Raw genomic sequence first — 7,536 nt, forward strand, 5'->3', positions numbered from 1 at the left:
TCTTGAACAGTTCTGTGGTGCTGAGAGGAATGGATATGTGGAGACACTGGTTTGGCTCAAGTCTCTGCTCCAACAGGCTGGTAGGGCCCTGGAGTGTCCACCCTAATTTGGTTCTTATTGCAGCTGGACCCCCTGGTGGACCAAGTCTTACTGGCTCAATTGGTGAGATTATGTGAGTTTGATCTGCACCAACAAGGACAAGAGGTTTTGCCTTTTCAAAATACTGCAGTGGTAGTCCAACCAAGTGTTTGTATTGCTTCTGCAGCTTTGGAATTGGGTAAGAGTGATCAACGAGATCAAGCTGTGGGGCAGTAAAGGCTCTGGAAATGAGATATCGCTTCTTCGGATTGGAGTATGGAGAAATGGAGAATGAGACTGAAGCTCCATCAAGGGTTTGCACATCCTGACGGATTGTTTTCAGAGATAAGCTTTCTTGTGTCCCTCTCAAGCCAAGTTTCTGTGCTGCCTCTGGCAGGAGCATCGTACGGTCAGAGCCATCATCAAGGATTGCGAATGTGTCCAGAGTACAATTGCCATGGTGTAAAAGCACTCTGACAACTTTGAGTAAAACCTTACTGCTGACTGGTTTGTTCAGGTACAACGTTTGTGTCGCTGAGCTGACTAAGCAAGCCTCTGTTTTGGATGCCTTTATGACAGGCCTCTCATTTACCTCATGGAGGATTCGTAGATGCTTTCTCTGACAAAGCGGACATGGTTTCTTCAGACCACAGTGGATAGCCTGATGAGCAAGGCCACAACGCCAGCATCTCCTATTGATGCGTATCCACTCTGAGAGCTGGTCTTTGGAGAGGGTTGGAATTTTGGGGCATTGACTGAATGCATGCTCAGAGTTCTGACAGTAAGAACAATATACTGAGGGCCTACTCTTAGCCTTTTCATCAACCTTGGCTGGTGAATATGTAGCGCTTGTAACCTCAGCACTGTTCCCAGACCCAGTCAGTACAGTGGCAGTGGTTCTGCGTGACCATGGAGCTGCCCGAGACTCTAGTTTGGACTGGCTTTCTCCTCTTGCTGACTGATCATCATAGCTTTGGCACCAAGATTCATACTTTAGCCAGTCGGCCAAATCCATCAATGAGTATGTCACCCCAGGCTGATGTAACATGTGGCGGCAGAAATCAGCCCGTCTTTCAGGTGGCAGCTTGCTGAGGAGACGTGCAACATGCGACCCACACTGCAACTCAATGCTACCCGCCTGTCCTAATGTCTTAAGCAGACCAACTAGAGACTGCACTTGAAGGGAGAACTTCTCAAAGGCTGATGGGTCATTGTGGCTTATATCAGGAGAATCAAGAATAGTAGCAATCCTTTTTAATGCTACCTGGTGGGGCTGACCGAACCGTTCATTTAGGGCCATCATGGTGTCTCTGTAAGGTGTTGGGGAGTGCAAGAAGGAGTCTGCTATTAGACAAGCATCGTCCAATTTCAGATGGTCAACCAGGACCTGATATTTGAACATTTCAGTACTGTCAGGTGGCAAGAGGTTGTCTAAGGCCATTTTTAATCGGGCAAACTCACTCAGATCTTTGTTGCGGAAAAATGGAATGGTGGGGCATGGTCCTTTGTAATATTTCTCAGTCAGATCCATAGATGCCATGGGAGGTGCCATATTATAGGATGCCATTCTGTGATGTTCAGTATTAGGACGCTTGGATGATTCCCATGGGTGGTCATAAACATACTGAGGACTTATCGTTTGGGCAGGGTACTGACCATACCTCAGCTGCTCATCATATTGACTTGGACGGTGAAAATCCATAGTCTTCTCCACTGATGTGAGTCTGGGGGTGAAAGTTGGTGTAGCCCTTGTACTGCTGCAAAACCTTTGCTTGTCATGCTGATTCATAATTACTGGCTCATCAAATGCAATGGGTGGAGGAGGCTCTGGCCAGTCTTCGTCACTCACATGTTCTGCATGGTGGAATTTAACTGTTGGATAATTAGACTGGGTGTTAGGAGTAGATAAAGGCCTTTGCAGACTACAAGCTCTGTCTAAAAGCTGAATCAACTCGTCTTTGGCTGTCTCGATTCGTTTAAGGTCAGCTTTAATAGCCTGCTGTGTTTCACGGAGTCTGGCATTCTCCTCTGAGATCCTTTGCAACTTTATAGAGCTAGCATCTGACCGATCACTCTGGTATCCATCACCAAGGGAAAGAGACTCTGCATTGGATTCAAACTGTAGTCGTCGATTCGAATATTGTGGTGGTGACTGGCGGGAAGACTTGGAAATGCGATGCTGTAGAGGGTCTGGGAGGTCATGATGCTCATCCCTGACAGTCAGCCTCGAAGGGGAAGAAAAAGCAGGTAAACTGTGTGCTCTTTGAGATTTTGCTGCAGATACTCTAATGTGTGTTGAAGAATAATCGTCATCAGATGACTCTACTGCTTGTTCTCTCGCACTAACTGGTGAAGCTGATTTATGAAGACTTGGGAAATCCACCTCATAATCTTGTAAATAGGCTGGACGGCGCTTTGGGCGAACCGAAGGGTTAACTGGTGTAGAACTGGCTGACATCTTAATCCAGGGAAGTGTAATCCGGCTCGAAGGACCATTTGTTGAATTTGGAATTGGGAATTAGAATTTATCTCTTAAGGACTGTAGGATAAGCAACACTCGCCCTGGATGGGCCTATCAGAACCCAGGAACTCAGTCAACCACAGTTATTTCCTTTGATGTCTTTACTGAAGCATATTGTGTGTGGTCTGTACAAAGATAAATAAAATTACAATAAGTAAATAATACAGATTTGAGATCCAATTATTTAACATTCTAATATGGTAAACAATAGTACAATCTGTGTGGAGAATACAATAGCTTCTCTATTAGCCATATTAACATCTGAATAGGCCATTTAACTATAATCTCTAACTAATTTAACTAAATCAACTCACACTTATACTGGCAATTTACTAACGACATCTTAAACATGCAAAACAATCTCTCTCAACATAAAATATGAGAGCATTATAACAAACGATTGCATAATTTGACGGCAGATGTGAATATGATCATGCATGTAACGATCGTTATTCAGACACGATCAAAAACATCTGAATTTAGTTATAACTTCAATAATCAAGAATTATATGCAAGATCACAACATGAACTTTCTCCTAAGTCTATAAATTGACTCACTTTATAGGATGCACGCACACATATAACACTCCATCTCAGATCGGCTTGCATTTCTTCCTCACAGAAAACTTTGCGGCATCAATTAAAAGGGCAACAAGTCTTAAAGGGGCCACACACGCAAAGCCGTTTGTACATAGTGTATTGTGTTAGTGTATTATTGTATTTTGAAAATTAGTTTTGGAGTTTAGTTTACAACGTGTGATTTTGAGTATGAAATTAACCGTTTTGCCAATTGTGTGTTTTAGGTGTGTTGGTGCGTTAAGAGTTTAGGAACCTTGTTAAATGTATTGAAAAAACTGTCATAGCGATTGTAAAAAACTGTAATAGTATAGCTTACTCAGACGGATGTAGTGCTAACTGTGTTAAGAGTTTTGGAAAATTGTTAAAAGTATTGAAAAATCTGTCATAGCAATCATAAAAAACTGTAAATGACACATTCATTTACTGATGACCTACACCCAATGATCACGTTTGAAAACACTTAGATCACTTAGACATCAAAACTCAGTGTTTTGAAAAATAAAAAAAGATTATTTTTACCCTTGAATTTCTGTTTAAAGTATACAGTATATATATACTGTATGCGTATACAGTATATTTATGTGGATATATACACTGTAAAAAAGGAGCCTCAAATATCCTGTCGGATACTCAAGGAACTTCAAAATGTAATTTAGGTACCTCAAAGCTCTTTCTCCTAGGGTTACTGGAGGAGCATTGACAATCTTTGAGGTTCTTGCTGGAACTTATGGGATCCTTTAAGAACTTTGTATTTAGTTCAGAGGGTTCTCAGGAGGAGAGAAGTTTTATTCTGTCACGAAACAGCTGCTATTCCTCTGCTGTCGTCGCTTCAGTGATGCTCGCGCTGCTCGCGCGCAACAAAGCTTAGCTGATCGACGTCATCAGGTTTGAAAGTAACGGCTTCTCTCATCAAAGCTTCCGCCGTTTGTTCGGCTCTCTGTTACAAGGTTTGTAATTTATTGTAAACTCGACAAATAAATATAAATACAGAGTCTACTCACTATATATTCAAACACACATATATATAAACTAAATTTATTATACATTACTACGTTTTTGCAGTGTTTACCACTCGTTTATTGCACAGTATCTGGTATGAAGGTTTTAGCCGCGATGCTAACTACGTTGATCTAATGAACAAATGGAAATTATTGACTTATTGTCTTAGACTTATTGTCTTTTTTTCCCATGTGCATGGAAGTGTATGTATAAAAATGAATATCAAATATGTAATAAACAATTCTTATTTTGTATTTGGTTCAATTTGTTTATTATAATAGAAGTCAAAGGTAACCATAGTAACAACATGAAATTAAATATAAAAAAAAAAAAAAAATGAAATTTGGTTCCTGGAGGCACCAAAAGTGGTTCCACACAGTGCCTGATATAAGAGTTCCTCAGGAAACTTGTGTGGTTCTTCAGAGAACGGCCCCTTTTTAAAGGGTGCCTAGAGGATCTACAGACGGTTCCGCCGGTGTGGCAAAGTGAAGAACCCCAAAAGGTTCCTCCAGGCACCTTTTATTTTTACAGTGTACAATACAAATATACTTTAATGCATTTTTAATACATTTAACAGTCTTTTTCACTTGGGTAGCTTACATTTATTTAGTATAGGCCTATTTTATTAAGTAATTTAAACCTTAAACAACAACACTAAATAATAATAATATTAATAATATGAAGAAGAAGAATCAGGAGGAGAAAAGTGTTATTCTGTAACGAAACTGCTGCTATTCCTCTGCTGTCGTCGCTTCAGTGATCCTCGCGCTGCTCGCGCGCAACAAAGCTCAGCTGATCGACGTCATCGGGTTTGAAAGTAACGGCCTTTATATGATATCTATGGTAACGGCTCCTCTCATCAAAGCTTCCGCCGTTTGTTCGGCTCTCCCTTACAAGGTTTGTAAACTCGCCAAATAAATATAAACACAGAGTCTACTCACTATATATTCAAACACACACATATATAAACTAAATTTATTATACATTACTACGTTTTTACAGTGTTTACCACTCGTTTATTGCACAGTATCTGGTATGAAGGTTTTAGCCGCGATGCTAACTACATTGATCCAATGAACAAATGGAAATTATTGACTTATTGTCTTAGATTGATTTAGTCATTCAATTCAACATATTCTGTACAACTGTGGGTGCTTCTCATTTCTTATTTGTGCATCCTCGTTTCCTCCCCTCGCTTCCTTTCCTCGCGTCTCAGCTCCACCCCCTGTAGGATGCGAGGGAAGGCTGCAAGGAAAGAAAATGAGGACGGAGGAATCGAATGTAACTTTAGGTGTGTTCGACATCGGCTGCGGCTGGATGTAACCGATCGGCGAGAGTAGCCGCGTGCAGGCGGGGAGGAGCTGCAAACGGAGACGTGAAGTCGGACACTTTCTGATTCCCGTGGTGACCGCTCACGTGGTGTTTGGATACCACAGCTGAAGTGAAATAAATGCAATATTTGCCAAATAATAGATGTTTCAGAGACATTTTCATTCAATACTTTATGTACTGCTTCATACAGCGTCTGTTTGAACAAGAATAAAGTTAAACATAAACTAGCCTACTATCAATGAAGTGGAGTCAACCAGTACATTTCTAAAATAATCTGAACATTTCAGTGGCAACATTGAATTACAGTAAGTTACCTGCACCACATGCAAGTACTTTATTACTATGAACTTTCTCTGTGTGAAATTGTATTGTTTGACTGTGTACTTGTGTTTTTTAATCAGTTATTCTCTGAAAATCTTCCCTCATGCTCTCAAATCTCATTCATGTTACTCAGAAAAATAATATCACAGGTTTGGCGCCAATAATGCTATGCATTTTTTCTTATCATGATCTTTATGATCATCATCTGATCTGATCTTTATCATTTGCATTTGAATATAAGACATTTTAACTCTGAATTATAACTTCAAGTTTAGTCTTTTTCGACTAAAAAATAGGAAAAAGCTATTATGCTTCAGAAGACTTGCAACACAACCCATAACACATGAGTTGTGAACTCATTGATTATTTTTAGGATCTTTTCTGGGACATTTTTGGAGCTTAACCATTTTTACATAAATTGTTGCATTGAATTGAACTAGACAGGAGTATAAGAATGGTTTCATGAATGATTTACACATTTTTTTTTCTGCTTGTGTTTCACGCAGTGAAAGCGGACGGTGACTGGGGTTGCATTATGCCTGAGATCTGCTTTTGGGTTCCACAGACAGAAAGTCAAACAGGTCTGGAACGTCACAAGGCTGAGGAATTTATTTAAATTTCACAACTATCACTTTAATAACATTACTAACAGTAAATTTTGTACTTTGCAGGGATCTCGGTAAGCTGAAATACAAGTTTGAACAAGAATAAAAATCCTCCTGTAGACCTGAAAATCACTGAAGTGCCTGGACCGACCATCCACCAGAAAAGAGGAAAAACACACGAAAAACGATGCTGTACCTTTTCACTTTTCTAACTCTTTAAGTACCTCACACCAACTTGGTCCCATAGTGACATTTTTGACCACAAACGAAATTGCTGATCGTGTGGATTCTTATTGAAATGACTGTAATTCACCAGTGAACATTCACAGAACAACAGATCATTTTACTGCACCTTAATACTGTTTCCGGGTCGAAGCCTCTACTTCCTCTATCTTGTTTCTAGTGAGAATACTCAACAACCATTTATGAACACTGTTGATTCAAGTCACACATTTAAGCTTTTCAAAAGCCATAGTGTACATTACAGTCTCAGTCTCACGGCATCCCAGACTTCAACATTTTATGATTCAAAATAGCTGAATATCTAACCATCTGAGATTTCGGTATAGAGATAAAGGTTAGGATCATAATTTTCAGGAATATTACAGCACAATGAGTGCAAATTAGCACTGTTTGTTTGTTTTTGGCATCTGATAGAGCTTTTGGACTTGGAAACAGTGATGTCAGACTAACCATCGGACTGAAACACAAATGTTTTAAAGTTGAGTAAAGATGGACATTTTTAATTAGTCAAAATGTAATTTTTTTACATTGATTTATTTTGTGGGACATATGTGTTTCCATGCATTTTGTTGAGATGTCTTTTCTTGTTTATCTATTGTATATACATGGTTGATTATTCATGTTGCTTATGTATTATACTATTTTTTGTGTATTCATTGATATTAAGCTATAGTTAGCTTTTTTTCCCATGTGCATGGAAGTGTATGTATAAAAATGAATATCAAATATATAATAAACAATTCTTATTTTGTATTTGGTTCAATTTGTTTATTATAATAGAAGTCAAAGGTAACCATAGTAACAACATGAAATTAAATATTTAAAAAAATGAAATTTGGTTCCTGGAGGCACCCACAG

At 39.2% G+C, this 7,536-nt stretch overlaps 1 long non-coding RNA gene across 1 annotated transcript; it reads left to right on the forward strand.

Annotated features, from left to right (window-relative positions):
- The first annotated feature begins 5,768 nt into the window (after window positions 1-5,768).
- LOC307163407 lies at window positions 5,769-6,872 on the forward strand. Its single transcript, XR_013822069.1, has 3 exons — window positions 5,769-5,814; window positions 6,337-6,411; window positions 6,502-6,872. It is a non-coding gene; the product is annotated as an uncharacterized lncRNA (long non-coding RNA).
- Window positions 6,873-7,536: the final 664 nt, after the last annotated feature.

Source organism: Squalius cephalus, assembly GCF_949319135.1.
Source record: "Squalius cephalus genome assembly, chromosome: 8".
NCBI lineage: Eukaryota > Metazoa > Chordata > Actinopteri > Cypriniformes > Leuciscidae > Squalius > Squalius cephalus.